This window comes from Anser anser (genome assembly GCF_964211835.1).
Source record: "Anser anser genome assembly, chromosome: 13".
NCBI lineage: Eukaryota > Metazoa > Chordata > Aves > Anseriformes > Anatidae > Anser > Anser anser.
In genome coordinates, this window is record NC_139734.1 from 14115066 (window position 1) to 14138419 (window position 23354).

General features: G+C 41.2%; 1 protein-coding gene across 10 annotated transcripts in view; it reads left to right on the top strand.

Annotated features, from left to right (window-relative positions):
* Positions 1-23354, top strand: part of HTR2C (5-hydroxytryptamine receptor 2C) — a 310851-nt gene that overhangs the window by 168055 nt on the left and 119442 nt on the right. Inside the window, exons 6-7 of one of the 10 annotated variants that reach the window (XM_083797960.1) lie at positions 21879-22036; positions 22569-22621. The exons of 8 other annotated variants lie outside the window; for them this stretch is intronic. The gene's annotated coding sequence lies outside the window, so the exon portion shown is untranslated. Of the gene's footprint in view, positions 1-5; positions 7081-21878; positions 22037-22568; positions 22622-23354 lie in introns of those variants that run through there. One more of the 10 variants, XM_083797966.1, reaches the window with a different exon arrangement.

Genomic DNA, 23354 nt, shown 5'->3' on the forward strand with positions numbered 1-23354 from the left:
CAAACAAATACCTTACCAAGTGTCGTTTTATCAGCCTATGAGCTACAGAGAATTTTCAATGAAGTAAAGTCTTTCTGATGTTTCTTTCTCTTTTGGCTATTCTGATATTTTGGAGTTGGTTTTTCTGATTTGCATTCCCAGCTCCTTTTCAGGATGATGTTTCTGTCTCTCCTCCCAGTAACAGTGTCTGTATTCTTTGTTCTCTTGTCAACGCGTGGCACCTTTTTTTTTTTTTTCATGTCACTCTGTCTTGTTTAGGGAAGCTTTCAGTGATCTATTCAACATTGCTGATGTCCCAGGAAGGGGCTGAGGTACAGGCTCCTGTGCCTTGTTTGGCTCTTCTGGGAGCTCTTGCTCTGTGCTGGGGTTCAGCTGCTCCTATCCAGCCTGGCAGTGTTATTTATATTCTGGGGTGCCTGATGGCATAGTGCCAGCTGCTAGTTAAAGTTGTTTTTGAAATGTTTATTTACATGAAATAAATTTAGTCTCTAGGCTGTGCTGAGAAATTCTCTGCATCTTTAGCCTGTACTAGCAAGAAAGATGCTGTGCCAGAAACTGAGATTTCACAAGAGGCAGCATTAGAAGACTACATGTTTTTAGTGCTGTGTACAGCTGAAGAATTCCAAATTTAGTATTGTCTGTGTGTTGTGGAAAATACCAACTCAGGAAAAACACCGAAAAAGAGAAGTGCAAAGAGTCAGCAGAGCTTTCCTTCATGTATTTCCACTTTAAAAGTCATGAACCCCAGTGAAATATTTATTTTTCTTCTGCTAGCATACTTGCAGCTCTACTGTATGCAGCGCAGAATTTGCTTTTTGCCATCAACACTCTTGATCAGTTCTTTTGTTTGTGATAGCAGCAGCATTTCACATGTGTGATACTGGCTGGGGAGACGGAGTGCTGGGGACGGGAGAAGCTTATTGTAAGATGTTTCATACAGGGAGAACTTGGGACTTTGCCTCTCGGCCTAAATAACTCCTAATGAAAAGATTACATCATTCTGGATGTTCTGTAGAGATCTCAGTCACCTTAACTAAAGCTGGTTGTGCAGTAGGCATCTGAACTAATGAGCACCACAGTTGTTTTCTTTTTTAACCTGCTCTCCTTGTACAGCACTTGCATCAGGGATTGAAAGGCTGCTCCCCCGTGCCTGGTGCCCGGGCAGCTCGCAGTGCAGGGAGCAGCTCGGCTGCAGCGGTGCTTCTTCATCTCCTGCCATCGCTTGGGCTGCTGTACTTCTGCCAGCCAGCCGTCTACTGAGAGTCCTTAAATGAGTCCTTATGGGCCGTGCTGGGTGTTTTGTGGGTGGGCACGTGCTTGCAGGTAAAGGTGCTTCGTTCTGCATCCTTGTCATTGGTTTCTCTTGCTGAAGATTCACCTGGCTTTGCTGGATCAGGAGAGTTGAGCAGAGGGCAGTGGGTCTGTGAGAGAAGAGCCTGGTGTTTGCTTGGTGCTGGTCACTGCCCGGCTGGTGTTTGAGGACAGCGGAGCCTCGGGGCGGTGCTTGGGCACTCAGCTGAAGGTGATGGCTGTGAAACCATGTGAGAAATGTGGTCTGCACGGGCCCTTGGGCTGGGCTCTGAAAGTGGGGACAGAAGTGAGGACTGCCAGCTCCTGCAGGCAGGCAGCTTTTGCTCATCATTTCTGAGGCTGGGACATGTCATTAGCTGTCAAGAAAGTGCCAGTAAGTCTCAGTGTAGCTGAGTGAGAAGAGAACTGCAGGCTGATGTCTTCCTAGTCTCAGGGAAGCTGTGCCTTGTGTCTAAAAATAGGTTTGATGGGTTCTGCCCTCAGTGCTGGGGATAAGAGGAGCCTGCATTTTTTGCTATGTTAATGTCTTTCTGATTAGTTTCTCCTCATTTCTTTCTGTGTTTTTCTTACAATCCATTTTCTTTCCTTTATTTGTTTCTTATTCCATCATATCCTTCTCACTATCTAGGATTGTGCTCTGTATGAAAACTGTTGTGGTGGAACTACCAGATATTTTTGGTTTGAGCTTTTGCCTGTCCAACAATTACAAAAGCTGTAGACCTTTTTAATGACTGGCACTGGTGAACAAAGTTTCTTCTGTCATTTTTTATCATGCTTCCTTGTGTTACTTTAAAGTATTTGTAATACTGTAACTTTTATTGCGTGTATATTTTTGCATTATTAAGATAATGTAGATTTGAAGTTGGGCAGATATATCCCAAAGGCTGTGCGAGAATGAATTCACTGCTATTGATGGGCACTCAATTCTGATTAAAAAATGACATGAAGAGTTACATGTTGAGAAAGGACATAACACAAATAATTTAAATATTTTTCTCATGTTTGAGAGTATTTGTGGTGTCTGATTGAGCTGGTAAGCAAAATAAAGACAGATGGCAATGAATTCATTCCAACATGCTTTCATTCTGGTATGGCTATTCCGACTTCTCACAGCACTTGTGCAAATGATCTTCTTGTTTAAACCTCCTTTGCTGTTGCTGTCCACACACAGTTCAGGGAATTCAGAGGTAGAATGTATATGACATGTATAGACTATTGATTTTTGTATGAATAATAAAAATGAAAATAAATGGAAAGAGGAGCTGCCTGCAATTAACCTGCATGCTCAGAGCTGCAGTGAGTAAGAACTTAACTCTTTCTCCTTTGAAGTCAGTACCAAAATTTAGTGGGATTAGAACAGAGTTTCTCTTAGTTGAGTTTTAGTAAGTTGAAATTTGAAGATCACACAGTGATTCACAATGCTATCTTTGTTAGAAATAGAGAGAACGCTGCTGTTTGTACAAGCAATGAGCAACTAGAGCAGCAGGTACCTGTCCCATCTCCTGGGCAGCCCTGTTCCGCACCGTCCAGCAGCTCCTATCTGCATCTGGGCTCTGCCAGGGTGGTGCTACCACCATTTCTGTGTACAGGAATGGTCAGTAAACGTGTTGGGGTGAAAGGCAACATTCTTAATAATATTTAGTTCACTGCAGAAAAAGAAAAGAGGAGGAGAGAGAAGGCTTTGCAAGGACTGTGACTGTTTGTAGTTGTTGCTTTGTCCAATGATGCAGGGGTTCTTGAAGCTCCCCCCCTAAATGAATACAATCTTTAGTGTTTTCATCTTAAGGGAATAATTATATTGTCTAGTAACTTCATCTGTTACTCTAAGGAAATACTTGACATTTCAAGTATTACACTAACCAGTCAGTGTCTTGTCCTATTCATTTGCCATATTTTAAAGGTGCCCGCTGTCTTGATACTTTCTGTATGGAAAAGATACTAAAACCCAGGTATATTGCTGGAAATGCCGTACTTCTGTATGACAAAGTATGCAGAAAACACAATAACAATGTAGTATTCTCTGCAATATATGTTGTTATTTTTTGAGATGTCTGCACAGAAATTGCTTAACTGCTCAATTTGTTTAGTTCTGTTCTTCTATGTAAAGTATTGCTGCTATTGTTTTTATGGATCTGAGACAACATATGCCTCGAGTATAGCAGATTAAACTTGTTTTGCCTTGCAGTTAAGCACCCTAACAGTGATTGTAGTGTGGGTATGTTCTACCATTATCCCTCTCCATCCACCTCTCCATCCACCCACGCTGCCTGTGATGCACAGACAGAGGGCAGAGGAGATGGGTCCAGCTTAGCACCTTTCTGCTTCTCACCTTTCTCTACATGCTGCATTCCTGGCAGATGATATACAATGTGCTGCAAACTGCCAGTACCTGGGAGGGAAGTACGTCTGCAGAATATAAGCCATGTAGGGACTGTCTTGATAGGGCTGCTGAAAGTCAACTATGGTGCCATGTGTCCATCATAAAGCCATAGAGTTGTGTGCGAGGAGGTGTTAAAGGGGAAGAATATTAGTGTCCCTGTGGGAGCACTGTCTGCCTGTGCTAATAGCCTCCTGCAGCTCAGAGCAAATGCAGTCCTGGCAGCAGTGGTTGGTTTTGCTGCTATCCTGTTAGCACTCACACCAACCCTAGCAGGGCTCTGGGTGCTGCCTGGGATTTCCGCAGCGGTCTCTCTCTAATCGAGTTTGGGCTGACTTTTACACCTCCCACAGTCACAGTCTGTCCCAAGCCAAAGCCAAGCTTAGCATACTCAAAAACGAAGGTGGCTGTGGAATTGTGGTCAGAAGGTTCCAACTGAGGCAGCTGCAAAACCGTGGTGCTTCAGTGGTGAAACACTAACAATTAATCCTGACTTCCTTGCCTTTCAGCAGGGCTAATTAGCTCCCAGCAGTGTCAGGTTAAAATAACTGTATAGCAGAGCGCTTCATGCAGAATGCTAGCAAACTTACAGCAAAGGTGGAGTAAGGCAGCACGTGGGTGCCCTGCGAGTGGTGTGGCCATGCCTGAGCAGCAAGCTGCTGTCAGCCCGGCTGCTGCTCCTGATTCCAGCCTCTCTGCACAGCTCAGGCCAACGCTTTTTCTGCTGCTGAGCACTCTGTTCCTGTGGTTTCTCACTCTGTACCAAGCTATGCACATACGTGCCCTTTTTTTTTTTTTTTGGTCTTATTTAATGTAGTTTCTTTTTCCAGCAGAGTGATATTGTCAGGAGAATTTGGCATTCAGGATACTAAAATTTTCTGACTCTCTGTGTTAATGGCACATCCATTAATGCAAATTTATTTTTTTCCCCTAGACATAATAGACCAAACAAAAAGAAAAGCATAAATAGTGAGGTTAAGTACTGCGTGCTAAAAATGTAGCACCGTTCTGTGCTGGAGGTGGTGAGAGGATCACAAGTACTTCAGCAGAAGGAAAGAGAGATGGAAAATTGAGGGGGAGGGGGAAGAAAGGTCTTGCCCATATGCATCATTTTGTGGCGAGGGTGGGAAGGAACATATTGAAAACTGTAGACAAAAGATGAAGGCTAGGATTACAAAGAGTGAAAGGAAGAAGCTTGTTCAGGCTCTAGCTGGTATTGTGGAAGAGAGGGACAAAGTATTAGCAGTTCAGGGTGAGGCGAGTGCTTCCAGCAGCCCTGTCCATGTGTCTCTCCCCTGCAGTGGTATAAGGAAAGCCCCTTGAGACCCTGCCAGCAGCACGTCCTCACGTCTTCTCCTTCAGCTCAGCTGAAGAGAGTAACCTGAAGAGAGCTGGAGAGTGACCTGGATGCTGGTTCCTTGCATGAAGTCTCTGGGGAGGCTAGTGGGTAAAAAACGCCAGTAAATCCAGGAATCTGAGGGAATGCCAGCCCTCAGAGAGCTGGTCAGTTTGTCACCTCTAAAAACACCTCGAGGGAAGAATTGTGTCTGTGGGAGCCAGGGGGTCTTCTCTGCGGGTCCGGCACTGACCCAAGGGCTCTCTGGCAGGGTTGGTTTGGGCACTGACTGCGTGTGTGAAGTTTGTCCTGAGGGCGTTTTGTTCAGCTGCAAGCCCACAAGCAGCTATTGCTTGTGCACGGCTCATCCTTCCTCACCGTCAACAGTTTGCAGGTATCAGCTGAGACTGCATCTCTCACCTCTACTTCATGCCAGGAAAAGATGTAAGAAAGGGTGTGAATGGGCAAGAGGGCAGGTGGCAGCTTGGTAAATGTACTCCATACTGCTTTGTGGTGTCTGGAGTGACATCTAAGACCCTGAATTTTATTACGAGTCTAATTTATGGAAGAAATAAGTTTTTGATTTATTTGTTGTTGTTGTTTGCCACCAAAATTGGGTGCTGTTAAGGGGAACATGCTTTGTTTTTGTATCCTCTGTCACATTTTGTGGCGTTTACCATAGTACTGTAGGATGTGCGGCATGTACTGTAGTCTCACTTAATCCTGTCTCTGCTGCATTTCCTAGAATGAATTGATGTTGTTAGTTTCTTCTTTTTGCCTCTCCTTTTCCATGTTCATCTCTTCCTTTCTGTTCCAGGTACCAGTTTTTATGAACTTTTGAGAGAAAGCTTTCACAGAAGCACGGGTCTTGCATTCTGGTGTGAATGTACTTAGCTCCTGTCACAGCTTGAGTGCTTATAGGAAGAACTGGTGTTGCCAAGTCTTAGCACTGACAGCACTAGGGAATGTTTTCACAGGACAGAGATAATGGTATGTCTACAGCAAATAAAGAGGTGCGTTAGACTTGTTCGTGTCTTGAACATAATAGCAGAGTAACACTTCACCACATGAAGGCAGACAAACTATTCTGCTCTGTGACACAGAAGATATTAAGCAGCTATTTTACCCTATCACCATGATGCTGTTGTTACTTGAGAGTTACCCCTTTAAAGTTAGTGTAGCTCTGCCAAAATGCACTGTGTTTTTGCTTCCCTTATTGCAGGCAGTTCTCATTCCCATGGGAATTTTTTGCATCTCTGTTAATTGTCACTTTTGAGAGACTCCTGACTTGTATAGGTGTGACCCCTGAAATGTCATCGCTTGTTAATTCTCTTTCCATCACAGATTATGGGAAGACCTGGCCATGTGTTATTTTAACTGAATTATTTCTGAGTTCACAGATGATGATTTTTTTCGTTTCTGCTAAATACCTTCTGCTAGCAAAAGTTTGGTGGCAAGTTCATTCTGCTCACACAGACCTCCTGGAGACTCACTTTGCAGTTCTCTGCTCAAGTACGGATAGGTGCAGAGTCCGTCTGGCTTTGTAATGAGCTCACATTCTCAGAGTGATAATACCTTGTCATCCGTGCTCTTCTGTTCAGGGTATCAGTTACGTAAAAAATAAGTAAAAAAAATTTTAACTGTGCTGCATGGTTTCCCTTGCAAAGGTTGTGTGGTTTAGGTAGGTAGACTGTGTTTAAGTGTTTACTTGGAACGTGTGAAAGATTTCAGAAAAGTATGACCTTGCTGTGCTACAGGATTTCTCAGTGGAAACACTTTCACATTAAATAGAGAAGAAAGATGAGAAGTTTGTCTGGGGGCCAAATGCATGATTCATATCATTAGGGTGAAGTTAGGCACTTCATTTCATCTTCTTATGCCTGAGAGTAAGCCTATGCTTTCTCCCTCGGAGCAACAAATTTCTTTTTTTCTGAGGGATCTGTCCTCTGCTTCCACCTGCTCACCAAAGGGTTGTGATAATTTTTGTGAAGCACCGACGGGGGAGTTTCCCTGGAGTTGTCACATCGCCATCAAGTGGCTGTGGCCTTTGAGGATGGTAAGAACCAGAACCAAAATGTGTCTGAGAATGTCTGATTTTGGGCTTCATTTCTTCCTCCCCCAGTCTTTCTATTTTTTGATTCTATTTCTGTTCCAGGGTATGTCAGCGGTGGGGCCAAGGGAGGAGGGGAAATGAATGTCTGATTGGAAGTATGATTTCAGAACCTTATGTATGATAAGTGTAAATGATGGAGGATAAACAGTATGTCCCCACAAAGCTGTGTGTACAAAGGAGCATCTTGTATCGGAGAGACTATAAAGGAATGTGATAGCCTGGGTCTTCAGTCACTTTTAGAGGGGTGAAGGTTTTTTGTACTTTGAGGAAGCTGGGTGATCATTCCGTTCTATTACTCAGCTATCAGGGCTGATCGAAGCTGTAGAAAATTGGCTGTGTCAGGGATGTTTTCAATGAAATTTCAAATTTTAATAGGTGGATGTTTCTGAGAAATCTTATTCTTCATATTGATACAACTCTGAACTGGAAGAGACAAAAAGAGTATTTTAGTGGAAATGCTTACAAAAATACTGCTCTGTGTCTGGATCAGATCTATGTAGCAGTTGCTAGGAGCCAAAAATGAGTGTGGCACTTCAGAATCTGACTTGATGTGTGGGAACTAATTTATTTAGAATGAAATAAGATCACATGGCTGCATAGATATTTTGTTTGCTTTCTTTTCCCCCCCCAGTTCTCCTTGCCAACTTGGGCTGAAATTAGAACAGGGCAAGTCACTAAATTGCTACAAGAAACTGTTTTTTAATAGTTTTGACTTAGCAACCTAGAATTAAAGTTCATGTGTGTCAGATGGCAACTAAATTACTGAGGATACGCTTATATATTTATCTGTTTTCCTCCAGCAAAACTAAACTTTAATTTTCAAGGCAGCCTTTTGCCTCCATTTGTGCATTTGCTATTTTTGTTGTTTGATGCTTGCCTGTGGTATTAGGTTTCTCAGTGAGTTGTACCTTCCTGCTTTCCACATGAATGCAACCAGTTACCAAGACCTTTGCCCAAAAGCCTATTCAATAACTGCTCTGAATTCCAAGACTCATATTACAGAATGAGCAAACAGTTTATTCCTTATCACTAGGTGTAGTATTAAACATTTGCACTGCCCTTGTGCATGCGAGAACAAGTCACTGCTATTATGAATGGTTTAATTACCCATGGTAATTGTTTTTCGGAGTTGTAAGAGGCTTCATTATATTTCAGATTCTCTTGGAGAAGAGATGTTTCTTGCCTGGAATACCATAGTCTTTATGGGAATTTGTTATGAGAATCAGCGCAAGGGGGAGGTTGTGATTTCCCCTTGATTTAGCATAGTTTTCCTTTCTGCTGTAATGTTCTGTGTCTTTATACAGAGAATTATATATCTTATGCAACTGTGGGAGAAGCAGTCTAATGAGAGAGGGTTCTTGCTTAGAAATAAGGCTGGGAAAAGACTAGGATTGTTTTAGAGGTTGTTTAGAGGTGAAGAAGATGAAACCATGACCTTCAGGAAGGTGATCATCTGAACTAACTCAGCCTTGGTGGTGAAGAGAGGAGCTAAGAAAATGCTGAGAAGTGCTCACATGAGGTGTGCCTTGCCACCACCGCAAGAAAATGGGCAGTAACAGCAGAGCCAGCCCCCTCATCTGTGGTTTCATAGCTCAGTTAACTTGGCAGAGATCACACCCTCCCCTATTTGTTCAGGAAGGGGAAGAAAAGCAATTCAAACATTGCTGCTACCAGCAAAAATGATTTATGGGAAGATCATTTTCTAACCATCTATGCTTGTTCCAGTCTCTTCGAATGGCATCCTGCCTGATGGTAAGTCAGCTGGATCGTGTCACAAGGGCACAAGTACCAAGCATCAATGTGCTTAGGCAAGATGGCTGTATCATCCAAGAGGTGCCATCTCCATGGTAATCCCTCCTTGGGGCAGGCAGGGAGCCACTTGCCTTTCCTTATGCTTCACTGTACTTCTGAGTTCCCTGTAATGCTGCTCGAATGCCTCTGAAATGAAGATAAAAGTGCGAATGTCACAGAGCCTTGTGGTTGCCAAGAAGAAAATTCAGATGTTGCAGGCACAGGAGGGAATTGTGAATGCAGGAAGAAATCAGGAAATCTTTGGCTGACTTGCCTGGAGAATTAGGACACCAATAAAATATGCCGGTGGCTGTGAACAGCCAGTGTTTTCGCAGCAGTGGCACATGTCGCTGCAGCCATCGTGCAGGACGAACACGTGGTGCAGGTGCCCCTTGGCTGGGAGGTTCAACGCTTTCATAATTACCTGGTAAAAGCCCATTGAAATATGCACGAAAATGTTAACGGAGGGTGCACAGCCGGTTGAAAGGTGTTAGTTTGAAGGGTTGATGGTCTCCACGTATTTAGTAAACGTAGATTCTTGCAACAGTACCTCATTTAATTCAGTGGGTAACTAAGGAATGCAGTTATGCTGTTACAGTGAGCAATGGATTTCAAAGTTCATTATTTTGATGAGAACAACAAATCTTGTTGTTCCTGTTGCATGCAAAATCAGGGGTAGAATTGGAAATTTGTCAGTGTTTCTGGTGTCCTGTCCAGCATCTCTGACTGCCGCATAAGCACCTATGGACACTGAAGCAGAGCTGAACTGTCAGCATGTGTGTGTTTGAATGACAGTATCAAGCAGATAAGAACAACTTACAAAACTGTTTGAGAAGGCTTTACTGCTTTTTAAAGAGTTAGAAATTGAACTTGCTATAGACTTTGAGGTTACTTAAGGTGCTGAGTTTTTCTTTTCAGAAGTATTAACGTAATTAGTATATTTACCTACATAGTAAGTAAATAGGTAGAAAATGAAGCATCATCAAAATATTTAAGGTTTTTCTCACAACTATGTAAGAGGAATTTTCCACGATTATAAAATCTTTCCGTGTGATCCTGCTTTTGCTTTTCCTTCAAGAATAATTTCTAGCTGTTGACCTTTGTTTTCTAGCTCCTTTGCGCTCTGCCTAAGGGTTTGTATTTGTGGGTTTCTCAAATTTGTGCAGTAAACATCAGGGCACCAGAGGTGATTTCCAGGACTGCAGCATTGTTGCTGGGATCCCACTGGAATTACCCCAGGGCTGCTTATCCCAGCCTACTGCAGGAATGAGTGCTGGGGCTGCGTTCATTGAAATACTCTCAAATTATAACTTTTTGGCAATGGATCCAGTGTAGCTGGCAGAATTGCAAGTGCAGTACAGTAAGTTCATATCCAAGAGCCCATCAGTATTCATTCTTTCTTCTGTACTAAACAAAGCAAAGGAACACAGCTTCCCATTGCAGTAAGTAAAGCATGGTTGGTTGATTCAGGCACCATAGGGCCTCCAGAAGCTGTATCACTGAAAATACAGTTTTGCAAGCTGAAGATTGGTGGAAGAAGTCTGATTCTTCTAACAAATATACTGTATTGGAGGATTGCATTTGACTTTTTTAATCAAAGATAGAAATTTAATTTTCAAAGTTTTGAGATAGATGCATGTGCAAGTAAATATGTGGATGCACAAGTAAAGTATTTGGATGCTTATGAGTAAGACGATAAGCCTAGCTAGAGTATTAGTAGTTAAATGTTGAAGTTAACAACAGTAGTTAAAGTTAAATAGTCTAATAAATTGTAGTAGTTAAATAATAAAGTTAAATAATAAAGTGATTCAGCACTGTTTTAGCACCATGTGTGTAAAGCTGGGTAAAGTGTATTTTGCCCAAGTGGAATTTGGATAAACTCAGGGTTTTGTGCATTTTGTTTCATTGTATCACTGAGTCTACTAAGAGCAAGAGGGAAATGCCCAAAATAAAGTATTTCAGGCATGCTCAAGTGTTCTGTTTGGACTGAAATCCTTTATAAAGCTTCTATTTCTGCAGGGACTTACACGGGTGAGAACTGTATAAGCTTGCAGCTTTTGTAGCTCTAATCGTGTTAGTTAAAAGGTGGCATGCTGATAGTTTCATTTCACAGTTGAATTTTTTTAATTATCTCTGAAGATGGATTTTAGCTCCTCAGTTTTGGCCATCAGGTAGCATAACCTACAACACAGTACACAGAAACAGAAACTTCAAATTGAATGTGCTTCAGATCATCTTTTAGATCTTAAGCTATATTTATCAGCCCAAGAAAGTTTTAACTTGACCTAAGGAAAAAAGAACAAATCAATAAATTCAGTGAGGGTTTACAATGTAGCAATGATATCAAATACAATTTATTAATAGCAAAAAATATTTCCTGTACTGCTGCCTCTGGGGTTATATAACAGCTGAATGGTTAAGCACAGCTTGGCTTAAATGTTTTGTATTTTGACTCCTCTGTAGATCAAGGATTATGTTGAACTTGATATTGAATTTAAATAGCAGAGACCTTAATGGATGTTTTTATGTACACACGCACACGTGCGTATTTAAACATGAAATATATATTTTAATACACATATACAAGTATGCATATGTATATGCACATATATATCTGGTATTCCCTTAAAATATCAGTAGAAAATCCCTAAAGGGAAGACCGGGTCTCCTGGATATTTAGGACTTCACTCTCTCTCTCTCAGGTTCCCCCCCGACCTGCAGCCAAAAACCTTCTATTTGCAGGCTAACCCTTAGCATTGGCTACAAAATCTGCAATTTGCCTAGGCTTTTGTTTGGTGGTTGTTGTTGTTTTTAAACCTCTGAGAACTAGACTCTCTTGCAACATTGGGACTTTTCTGCTCTCATTTGTGCTTTCCTTGAAAAAGGACAAATTTATGTTCTTTTGTCCTTATCAAATTCATATCCTGCCAGTTTGGTCATTCTGGAAAAATACCTCTCTACCCTGAAGCAGCTGTCCTAGAGAGCCCTGTGGCACAAGCCCCTTCTAATGGGCGGACCATTAGCAGCTAGATAGGCTTGTAATTTCAGAAACAACCTTCACACAGAAATTTGTGTTTAAAAAGCAGATACGAAGAACAAGCAGGTGCAGAGACTTCTCTGCTCCGGTTTTCTGAAGATCTGGGTATCTGTGAAAAAGAGATGAGGAGCAGATAAGCTGATAGATTGGGAAACATTATGGAAATTTCAGATGAGGGCCATCTCTTCTATTTTCATTTCAGTTCTTGAATGTCTGTCCTGCCTAACACTATGGAATAAAATGAAGGTTGGAGAACTGAAAGCAAAACAACACAGAAGGCAATTTTATGATGGCGCTGGCTGATGGTCCCCAAGACACAAGGCAAGAGCTGATCCAAAGGGGATGGTAACAGACCCTTGGGCCAGCTCGTGTTTACAGAGTCTGGAAAGGATGATGTGCAAAGTGAGTTTGCAGCCAGATAGAACTAGGTACTCCATGCTCTTGAGATTTACTTGATTCCGTGCTCAATAAATATAATATGTCGGTATTCTGGCTGGGAAAGCTCTATCTCTGTACATCTTCCATTATCAGAAATAATAGAGATAAGTATGTTTTTTGGTGGAAAGTTGTGTAGGAATTTGCCACCACGTTTCTGTATGCTTTAAATGAAGCTTTCAAATGGTTCAGTAAATGGTATTTCCATGTCATATGTTAATTTAGAAGAGAGAGATTTTCCAGTGTCTGCTATGTATTCTGTTTAATGTTTAATATCCGTGTGATGTATAGAATGTTTAGGGTTAAATATAGGGTTCATATTGTTGGAACAAATGAGTCATTCAGAGATGGTGAGAAACTTCAGGAAAACATTCTCCATATGCTTTGCTGGCTGACCCTAATAAGCAGAATATTCAATCATACAGCTTTTACATACAGTTTGGTTTTAAACCTCAGGACTGAAACCTGTGCCACTTTCTAAGCAGATTCAGTGAACTTACCGGTACTGGGCAGGTACTTGGCCTCTCAGCAGACAAGGGCTCTACATGGTTGTCCTGGTGCAACTTTACCTCTTGCTCTCTGCCCTTCACCGAGTTTCAGAAAGAGTACGTTTATTTAAAGACCCAACCAAGGGATGCAAATCCTTAGCTAAAACTGAAGGAAGAAATGCTATCCTTTTCCTTCAGGATGTGAGGAAGGCAGTCTTATTTTAGATACCTGAATGCAATCAGGTGAGATGGAGGGAAGGTAAGAAGAAAGGTGTTGCACTTTGAAGCTTTTAGGCTTACTGCGCAGCGCAAAACTTCACGCTGCTGCACATCTGGATGTAAGTTCCCTTCTTCCTCTTAAAAATCTTCAAGAGCTTCAGAAATAATCATTTCAAAGAGACGTAGTTAGCAAGACAAACTAAGCAAAGCGCTGTGTTCCTACTCACAGCTGTCTGTAAGGTTCTGAAAGATTTCTGAGGAGGAACTGTTGCAGAGTAGCAGCATTTGGTTGATAAACTGGCTGAACTCTGCAGTCATGAGATCTGCAATCCATCAGGCCTGAGACAACACATTCATCAGTTTAGACATTTTTTTTTCTGACAACATGGGAATTGCAGCAACTGCTTCATGTAAGAACTTAAAACACCCTTTAAATCATTCCTGAGGCGTCCTAGTAAAGCTGGGTTTATTTTACTTCTCTTCCTGGGTTATTGATCCTTTGAGCCTCCCTACAGGCTGACCCTAAGCACTCAGTGGGATAAAAGACATACATATATATACGAAAGAGCTGTACCAAGAGGTGGTGTGTGTCACTCCAGAAAAGCTGGGTCAGGGTGTGATTGCTGAAAATGGCTAGCACCCACATTTTATTGCCAAACCTTCTAATCCTGGATTTTATGAATTTTTTTAAAGATAGAGGTCAGATTAGGCTGAGTATAAGGATGTGAGATAAGATCACTGAACACACAATGGGAGCAAGGTGATATTTTCAAACTTGTTAGGGATTATTTTGCTTTGTTTTTGCCAAATTCTGGGACTCTGAGTTTTAGGAATATCTTCAAAGAACAGCAATGCAACTTTAGAGATGTTACTTGTAGACTGCTTTGGAAGAAAAGCTGAACTAGAAAATCTGCAGTGAAATAACTTTTCTTTGCTATTCTCCTGTCTGGTCTTTGCTATGTATGTTCCTTTTTTCCCCTCTTAATGTCTCAGTGTGCTGCAGGGATTGTACCTGAGCAGCCAATGAACTGAACACACAGAAGCTGGATTTTCTGGGTATATACAGAGAGGATTTTCACCTTACACCCTACTGGTTCCTGACAGCTCGGACTCTCCAAACTCATGAATAGCATGGCAGTTGCATTCTCTTATCTATTTTTACAGAAATGCTATTTTACATCTGTAACTTCTCATTGGTGTAATGTATGCTTAAGCCAGAGGGCTGAGAACCACTTCTTCTCTATCTTACATGCTGCCAAGCTTGGTACAATGAGTCAGTAAATAACATTTTCTCCCGTTAGGTAAATGAGCTTTTGAGGAATTGCGATTCTACTGAGACTGGTGGGAAAATAATGGGTTGCGTAAATAACTCTGTGGAAAGTGTAATGATTTTAAGATGGCCAGTAATAAGGAGAAATAAAGTAAACATCAGCACTATGTTGTGGTTATGATAGGCGATTATCTGAGTAAACAAATAATTTACTAGAACTGGAATCCAGAACACCGTAATAAATCTGGAGAAGCCTGTCTTTTTGTTGATCATCCTTGCAAATGATGAAAGCTGAAGCATGTACTCTGCTATTTCTGATAGCTGGTCTGATGACAGAGGTGGTTAGCTAATGCCTTACTGTGTTTTCCAAATGATTTTGATTATTGATACCACTTGCTCTTTTGTTTTGTCTCCTCTCCATTTTTGAGGAGTAGTTCTTTTACACTTAGTTTTCAAGAACCTAATAGTTTCTCGAATAGGTTGGGAAAGCTGCACTTGCAGCTTGGTAATGCTTTGATAGGCTCATAATCTGTTAATCAGCATTCTGACCAAGTGAATAGTGCACGTTTTGTAAGTTTTCTTGAGCCACTGGGAATTATCCTAGATTATTTTAAGATCTGTTGTGTGTGTTTCCTCATTTCTGGTTTAGCACTTGAAATAATTTATTTTCCTTTAATTCTTATCTTTATGAAGTTGTGTTCTGTTCTGTGATTTATCTTAGAAGGTTTCTTGGCTTTGTTTTTATTTTATATATTGTTTATAATTCGAAGATATTTTGCATCTTGGGATACTTCAAGTTATCTCTGAAAATGCATGGTTTCTCCCAGTGTCTGGAGTGACGTTTCAAACTGCACAGCAGATAATAACTACTGCATATCGAGCATTTTCATGCACAGTGTGTGTTTCACAAAACGGGACTTAATAACTGACTAAATGGCAAGCCTTAGAAATTCTTCAGTTGCTTCTAAGTATTTTTAAACGCCAGTAAGATTTATGGAACTATTGACTTATTTTTGCACCTGAGTGTTTAAGAAACTACCCTCTTGAGTCTTATAGGATCTTGCTCCGATCACAAAAATTGAAACATATTCAATGTAGAGTTATTGTGTTCAATCCTGAGTTACACTTTCATAAGATAAAAGTTTTGAGTTCAAGTTTCTTGTGCTCTCCTGGCAGCAGTGGCAGGTTTTGGGGCACTACCTACATTTTAGGACAAGAGGGAATGGCCTCAAGTTGCACCAGGGGAGGTTCAGGTTGGAAATTCTGAGAAATTTCTTCTCAGAAAGAGCAGTCAGGCATTGGAACGGGTTGCCCAGGGAGGTGGTGGAGGAAAAATTGGACATGGTGCTTAGGGACATGGTTTAGTGGGTGATGGTGGTGGTATGGGGATGGTTGGACCAGGTGATCTTGGAAGTTTTTTCCAACCTTTATGATTCTATGATTTTGTTTTTCTCTTATTCCTCTTTTGAATCAGGGCAATTAAATGCAAAATCATGTCTGAATTCCCTGGGAGAAAGTCTGATCACTTGCTAGGGAGTCTGTGAGCATCACCATAACTGACACTGGCAGTGGTCTCCTCTGGCTTCAGTACCCGTGAAATGCTTCCACACGTTCAGCTTCATGAAAAAAGAGGATGACTTGTTTACTCATAGGATGATTTGAAGGGAGTTCCAGTAACTTGTCATCTCTTTTTTTCTGATGCTGATATTTCCCTTGATGATCTCAAGGAGTGAACAAACAGTACTGTATCAAAAGTGGCAGATTATAGTAAATTAAATCCCTTTCTAAATGCCAAGGAAAAAAATCAAAAGTATCTAGAGAATTTCCAAGTGCAGCCAAAAAACTACTTTGAGATTCATTCTGTGAAAGGACAAGCTAATGAATTTAGGGTTTGCAATCCAAGATAAATAAATCAGACCTGAGAGGGGGCGGCTAGTAAAGCTCTGGGAGATGTAGGGGTAATAAAGGTCTAACAAATAGACATGACTGTGTAACATGATGAGGCTGCAGAAATGACAACTATAATAATATGTCAGTGCTGAATCCTGGAAGAAAGAAACAGCAAAACTCTGCTCTTTGTGGTAGCAGAAGGAGCCCTGGAACAGCAATTTCATTTTGGGGAGCAACATTAGAAAAGAGTTAGGGAAGAGATGGGAGTTAGAGAGGAGTTGCGATGTCTCTAGGACAAAGACGTTTCTGTGGGAGTTAAGTGTGTGTGCATGAACTGATGGTGGGAGAGCTAAGGGGGTTGCCTTAAATACCAAGGAGAGAGAGGAAAAAAGTTAGGGGTAAAAGAAAGAAAAACTACATGGTGAAAATGTCAACAAAATGAAGATGCTGAACACAAGGCATGGTAACTTTTGGAAAGCTCTTCAGAAGGTGTGATGATAGAGCTTCCACTCCAGAGCTCAGCTTTGGGGAAAGCGTGATGTGTGCTAAGATTGGATTGTAATTTGGGAGAGGTATTGACTGGATGCCTTACAGGTTTCCAGTCGCAGACAGTAGATCACCTAAAGTCAAGGAAGGTACAAGTGTGAGTACTGTGGCAATGCAATATAATTTGCTGTTACCATAGATACACGTGAATGTACATAAGTATTAAACTGGTGTGGTTTACTAAACTGTGGAAAGCTGCTGTGGCTTGATTTTCTCCCATACAAACAGATTGGAATATTTTAAAATTATTATAACAACTTATTATCAGTATAGCCTATTACTACAATCATCTCATGAAATGAAGGCTCATAGCTGAAATAAAAATCCCAGAAGAGAGAGAGGGTCTCTGTGTACTAAAACTGAAAATCAGATTTGCTATACACATGCAAGCAAATATTTGCAAAGGTATGCAGGCTTGTATTCTTGAAATTACCCATATTTTAGCTCCTGACAGACAAATTCCTTTCTCTGAGCCATCATTATCTTAATGAAGTGGACCTTTTTTTGTAAGTAGCTTTGAAATTAGCTAATGAAAGATGGTAGACAAGAGGTGATGATCTGTGTCAGAAAATGTGTGTTTTAGCCTTCAGTAGGTGGGAGGTGTGAAGGGAAGGTTTACAGTACTGCTATGGATACGTTCAGGATATGTGAAGCCTATTTATTATTGAAACAGGTATAATAGGAATTGTTTTGATTGCACTCATTTCTATGTAGCTACAGAAACATTGCTATAGGGTTAAGAAAGGGAAATGAAAATTGAGTTTTGCTACGGTGAAGGATGCAGAGGGAAGAGGTGGGAGGCAGGAACAGGTAAAATAAATAAAACTTGTTTTAAAAGAGATGCGCATTTACCCAGAGTGGTGAACCTGAGTGACTTTCATGAGCAATGTGGCAAACAGACAAACCCTTTCTGGTAGAAATGAACTTGGGGGAAGACCAGACCCTGGGGTTCTGTCTTCCTGGGATCTTTTGAAAGTTACCTCAAAAAGCGCATGTACGCTCTGTGAAGCTTTCCTTACTTTACCATATTTTGGGGATTTTGCCTCGGCTGGCTCTTCTGCTAATGTGACACTGGCCAAGACCCAGGAAATTATTTCCCTTTACGTTCTCCTAAGATCTTCAATTATTATGGGATGCTGAACAGCTTGGGACAGGTAATGTTAAGGGCAATGAAATGATTTTTCCCAACCTAAAGAAAAACATACGGAAAGCAAAACACAGTTGTAAACGGTGTTGAGTGGTTTTAAGGCAGCAAGCTGCCTGTAAATCAGTGGGGGCTACAGTACTCTATCCATAATATCTAGTGTTTGTAGTTTGTGAGTTTCTTCTAAATTTTTGAACACTTCAGGATCAAGCATGCTGCTGTGAATTCATGAAATTGCCTAATTTACTGTTACATCTGAAATGCATATGCCAGTTCAGAGAGAGAAAAAACAAAAAACAAAAAAACAAGCCTGCCTTATGTAAATATTATTCCTCTCTTTTCATAAAAAGCAATCTGCTCACAAGTGCTTCCCTCTAGGGCAGAGAAGCTGTCGGCCTTCAGGACAGAAAAAAATATTTTTTGTCGTCATTCAACCCAGTATGCTGAGCTCTGTAAATTTATTGTCTTGGTGTATAACGCTGAGATTACTTTATAATTTAATAGCATAAGGTATGATTTTTACTGTTTGGAAGTCAGAAATTTCAGAACTGTCTTCAAGGTTATGTAGCTTTTTCCTGGAGTAATCTAAATTACTAATTTGCCAGTTGTCATTTGTGGCTGGAACTCCAATGCTTTTGGAAAGGCAGCGTTTATTGTACTTGGCCACAGGTTGGTCAGTTGTACGCGTTTGCTCTGTAACTCCACGTATTTCCAGTACTGGCTATGACGTGTTTCGGAACAAGATGACATAGTGTTGCTTTTCCTCCCTACATGCCGACTTCAGAGGGAGGGAGATGTGACAGTGAGCTCTAGGACTGCAGGTGTGTTTAACCCACTGCAGACTTTGCTGTGGCACTGCTGCATGAGCAGAAGCAATGCGCTGGCCAGAAAGTCACTGCGAAGTGGCAGCATAATCCGTTCTGGCAGAAGGAGGCTTACTACAAAGATCTAAGTGCGGGTTATTTGTATACTTGCATTACTCCAAACCTTACGCTAGCCTAAACTGCAAGAGAGATGGCAGGTGAAATCCTGGCTTTCCATCAATGGCAAAACCCAGACTGATTTCAGAGGCCATAGCTTTGCTAGGCTTGTATATTCCACCACTCAGAGCTGTTTTAGCCTGGGGATAGGTAGAATTCAGAGGAAAAATGAGCCTGCAAATCTACCTGCAGTCTGTGACAGAAATCACACTAAGACTTGAACTGAAAGCAGTTTTATGGAGTCAATAAAAAGATTTCACAGGGAGACCTCTTTTCTTCTGGATGACTTGTGGACTAGTTCAGGATGGGGCTTTGCCTAGTGCAAACCTTGAAGCAAGTACATCTTGTATTGAAAATGGAGCGAGTGTGTACAGCGGTGTTTCCCGTATCACTGCTGGGCTCGGTGCTTGCCTACTGGGGCAGCTGCCCTGGATGGTGTGGTTCAGACAGTATGAAAATCCCTATCAAAACTTCTGAGCTTATTGTAAACATGCACGATATCCATGATTTTATTCGTGCGTTTTCTACAGAAGGCAGTCTTTTATTTGCAAGATTACAAGGAGGGGAATCATCTGGCTCTCCTGAGATAGTGACTAAGAATTGACTTAGGGGTTGGGGCATGAAGCCTTGAATCAGGATGTAGTTCCACTTAAGCATCAAAATGAATAATAAGAATGAATGTATGTGGAAGGAAAGAAAGCAAAGCAGGCTGAGATTTAGACACTTGACACTGCACGTGTTCAGGGACTGTCTCATAAGGTTCCTATTACTTCTCATGCTGCTGCCTGGCTGCCTGGAGCCTCTAATTTTACAGGGTGGGTGGGAAAAGGTGTGTGATTTAGACACTGAAAACCATTTTTGAAATCTAAAACTGCACATTTTGATATTGCTTGTAATCATGGTAGCTTGCCTTCTTGTTTGAGTATGCTTTTGAGAAAAGTTACCTCTTTCTTTTCCATAACCATAGCAACAAGTCATTACTATCACTTTTCAAGCTCTTTGCTGTAATTTCTGTTTTGGTCCAGAAGAGGGACCTAAGGTAGCCCTGGAAATGACCTTTCTGTCAGTCAGACCATTGGGTGGTACCTCTGATAATACATCTCTTTGCTCTCCTTAGGTCACTGCCTTTTATTTCTTTTATGTCCTTAGAGGCTGCTGCTAATAAATGGTATCTAGGTATTATTATTCCTTCTTTCAAGGCGTAGACTCTGAAAGCCCTGCTGTTATTTTAGTAGGTACAAACCAAAACCTTCACCTTCTTCCAAGCTAGCAATGAGGCTAATTTTCTCTTCTGGCATTTTAAGATATTGGAAGATTTTTGTTTGTTTTTTTTTTCACCCGCCATTGATATTTATCCAATAACGTTTACTTGATAACATCATCAGAACCGTGTGGCTGTTTCGCTTTGTTAGGTAGCCGCAGGGCCAGCACACAGTGCCAGGGAAGTTCAGTGTGTGTGACACCTTACCTGGCATTTACTGCTGCACGGACAGAAGAGCCTCAGTGTAAAAGTAGCACACAAGGCAGCACCTGCGTGGATCAGCCCTTGTCGAACAATTCTAGGTCTGACATTTCTGGGGGAAAAAAAGGGGCTACCCTAGCTTTTGGTCACACACGATTAAGCTGTTCCTTTGGTCATTGTGCTGAGGATGGCAGAGAAGCTTGTAAGACTGGAGTGGACATTTTACCTTCTCTGTCCCTAAAAGGATGCTCCCATTGCTGGTACTTACACAATCTCTGTACTGCAGCCAGTAAACCGCGAGGCATGCAGGAATGTTTTAGGAGCATTAGACTGGTGTTTATGAGCATACGTACATCTTCAGTGTGAACCCCCTAAGCACAGGGCAGGTAACAAATTTCTCTTATCCTTTATTTCAGTCACCTGATTCCTGGAGAATATATAACTTGACAGAGTAAATTCATTCAGTTTCCATGAAGACAAATGTTTTCCAAAAATTGGATTTTATTACAGGACAAAACCGCTTCTCAGAGCGTGACTTACTTGTATAATCTTACTCTTTGCAGGCTGTAAACAGTGCATGTTCCCTGGCATTTCCATTATTTTCTGATTTCTTCTCAAAGCCTCCAGATCTCTTTCTCAGGGCTCCCTTCAGAAGTTCAGGTGTTTGCTACCCTTCTGTCATTGGTGATATCCTGGTGTGTGACAGAGCTCAGACCTCCGCTTTCTTCTTTGGAATGGCAAGGCTGGTTTGTTTTCCTTTAAGTGGCTTCTTCAGATTTTGGCTAGCAGTGAATAAATCCTGGTGTCTCTAGCTCAGAGCATACAGAGGAGAAAGGAGTCTGAGGCCTTGTGGCTCCAAGCCCAGGAATCTGCTGGAATAATAAATCTGATTTATGTATGTGTAAAATAAATAAATGCTGAAATGTTCACTCATTGTTTATTTAGATATTCTGCCACACACTGCAATTTTAGGCTTTTTAAAAAAAGTTTTTAAAAATATTGCTAATGTCTCGTGAAAGTAAGTCTTAAGAGGAAAAAGAATGAATGTTTGCTTTATGTTAATTTTTAAAGCAAAATAAATTCAATACCCACGCTAAATTGAAGATGACCAAAGAACAAAACAAAATCCATTAGTAATTAAACTATGAAGTACGATCTACTTAAAACTGTCACCATTTTGACAAGCTAAAGGGGAGCTCATTTAAGGGAAATGTCATCTTCATGGCTGAATTTTGATTAGCTTCCAGCTTGTGTGAAATGTTGAAAGTTGCTTTCTCCTCCTTCTCCTGATTTGGTATTAGACCTTCTTTATCAAAGGCCTTGGGATATGTGCGACTCCATTCCTGATGACATTTTGGATGACAGTTTTGTAATTAATTTTCCCAGGGTTATGTCATTTCTTCAACCATTTCATTTTTGCATCTCACTTAACACCGTTTGATTTCCACTTTTCTCTTTCTCAATTCTGTTGGGAAATAGATGACATATCAAGGATTTTGCAGAAGCTGAAGTGAAAAAGGTAAATTGAAACAAGTCAGTGAAGCAACAAATCAGTCAACTGCATTGCTGGGAGTTAAGCATGGGGACTGCGGTCCTCCAGCCATCATAAATCCACAAGCCCCAGTGCTGAGGTCCAGGTAAGATAATTATCCCTTGCCAATCCACTAGCAGGGTTGCTCAGACTAGGAGGCAAAGCTCATTCTAGACTCGCAGTAATCTGTGGAAGTAAAGGTAGTTTCCTTCATTGTTCATGGTCTGAATCAGCCTTGATTTAGAGATGCTGAGGGGTGGCCTGCTCCTCACCACTGCCCATAGATAAGGCTGAGGGTGATGAGTTACCTCTGCTCAATGCGTAACTGAGTTTACTGTGGTGTCTGGATGGTGACTCATAGCTGCAGAGAAGGAAAGAGCATTTCCATTTAGTGCTCTCCCAAAATTGTAAATCACATGCTTCAGTCGAAGGAAAAATATGTCCAGAGAGATGCAGGACTGGTGTCAGATCACTCTTCTTGCTGGGCTTCATATACTTTATGGGGTCAAGATTTTGAAGAAAATGAACTTCTAGTCCCTCTTGCAATTTAGAGAAGCGTAGGAAAAAAAATGAGAAGAGATTTAAGAACTATGTAGCCCTCAGAGCAGCTACCTTTCATTTACCTGCTTTTCTTGCAGGCTTCAGAACTGTCTGCTAGGCTTAGGAGCTTATAATTTATTTCAGCTGGAAGGTAAGTAATTATATTTCTTGATGTGCCACTTTTTACCTTGCCTTGTTCTAAGATACTGAGTTGGCAGATTAAGGGCCTTTTCTGTAATTTATGTTCATCAACAAGTCTCTCATCCGTTTCTCTGTTTTCTCTCTGGCTTTTGAAACTCTGAGCATGCATTGCACCCTCTGGTGAGCAATGAGGGAGCCTAAATCAGTGCAGCACAAGGCGCGGTACTTCTGTGAGAGGCTACCTAATTGTTCTGCAAACCCCTGGCCTCTGCTGCTCCCACCCAGTGTGCTTGGAGAGCAGCTAGCTAAAAGTTGAGCCACTTCAGAGGAGGGTCCCACTTCCACTGAAATTTCAGTGCTGTGGTGTTTTTTTTTGTGTTTTGTTTGTTTTCTGAAGGTGAAAAAACAAGCAGCGTGTATTAAGATTTAATAAGGAGAGGATGATGTGAAAGAGAAGTTAAGTTAGCGCCTAATGACAGGTAGCCATGAACAGCTGTATGTATGTCTTGATTATTTTTCTAATCCTCATTAAATGCTTTTTTTCCTTTGCCTTATCCTTTGCTTTTGTTTTGTTCATGGCATATTTATGGATGTGATTTTGCTGTAGATGTATGGGTGGTGGTATCTGGGTATATTTTTAAATTGCCAAATATAGCCTTTGAAAGGCTCAAATGCATTACTCAATTCCAAGATGACTTGGTGTGAAAGCCAGGTGGTTGTGCACAATTTTCTTGCTTAAAAAG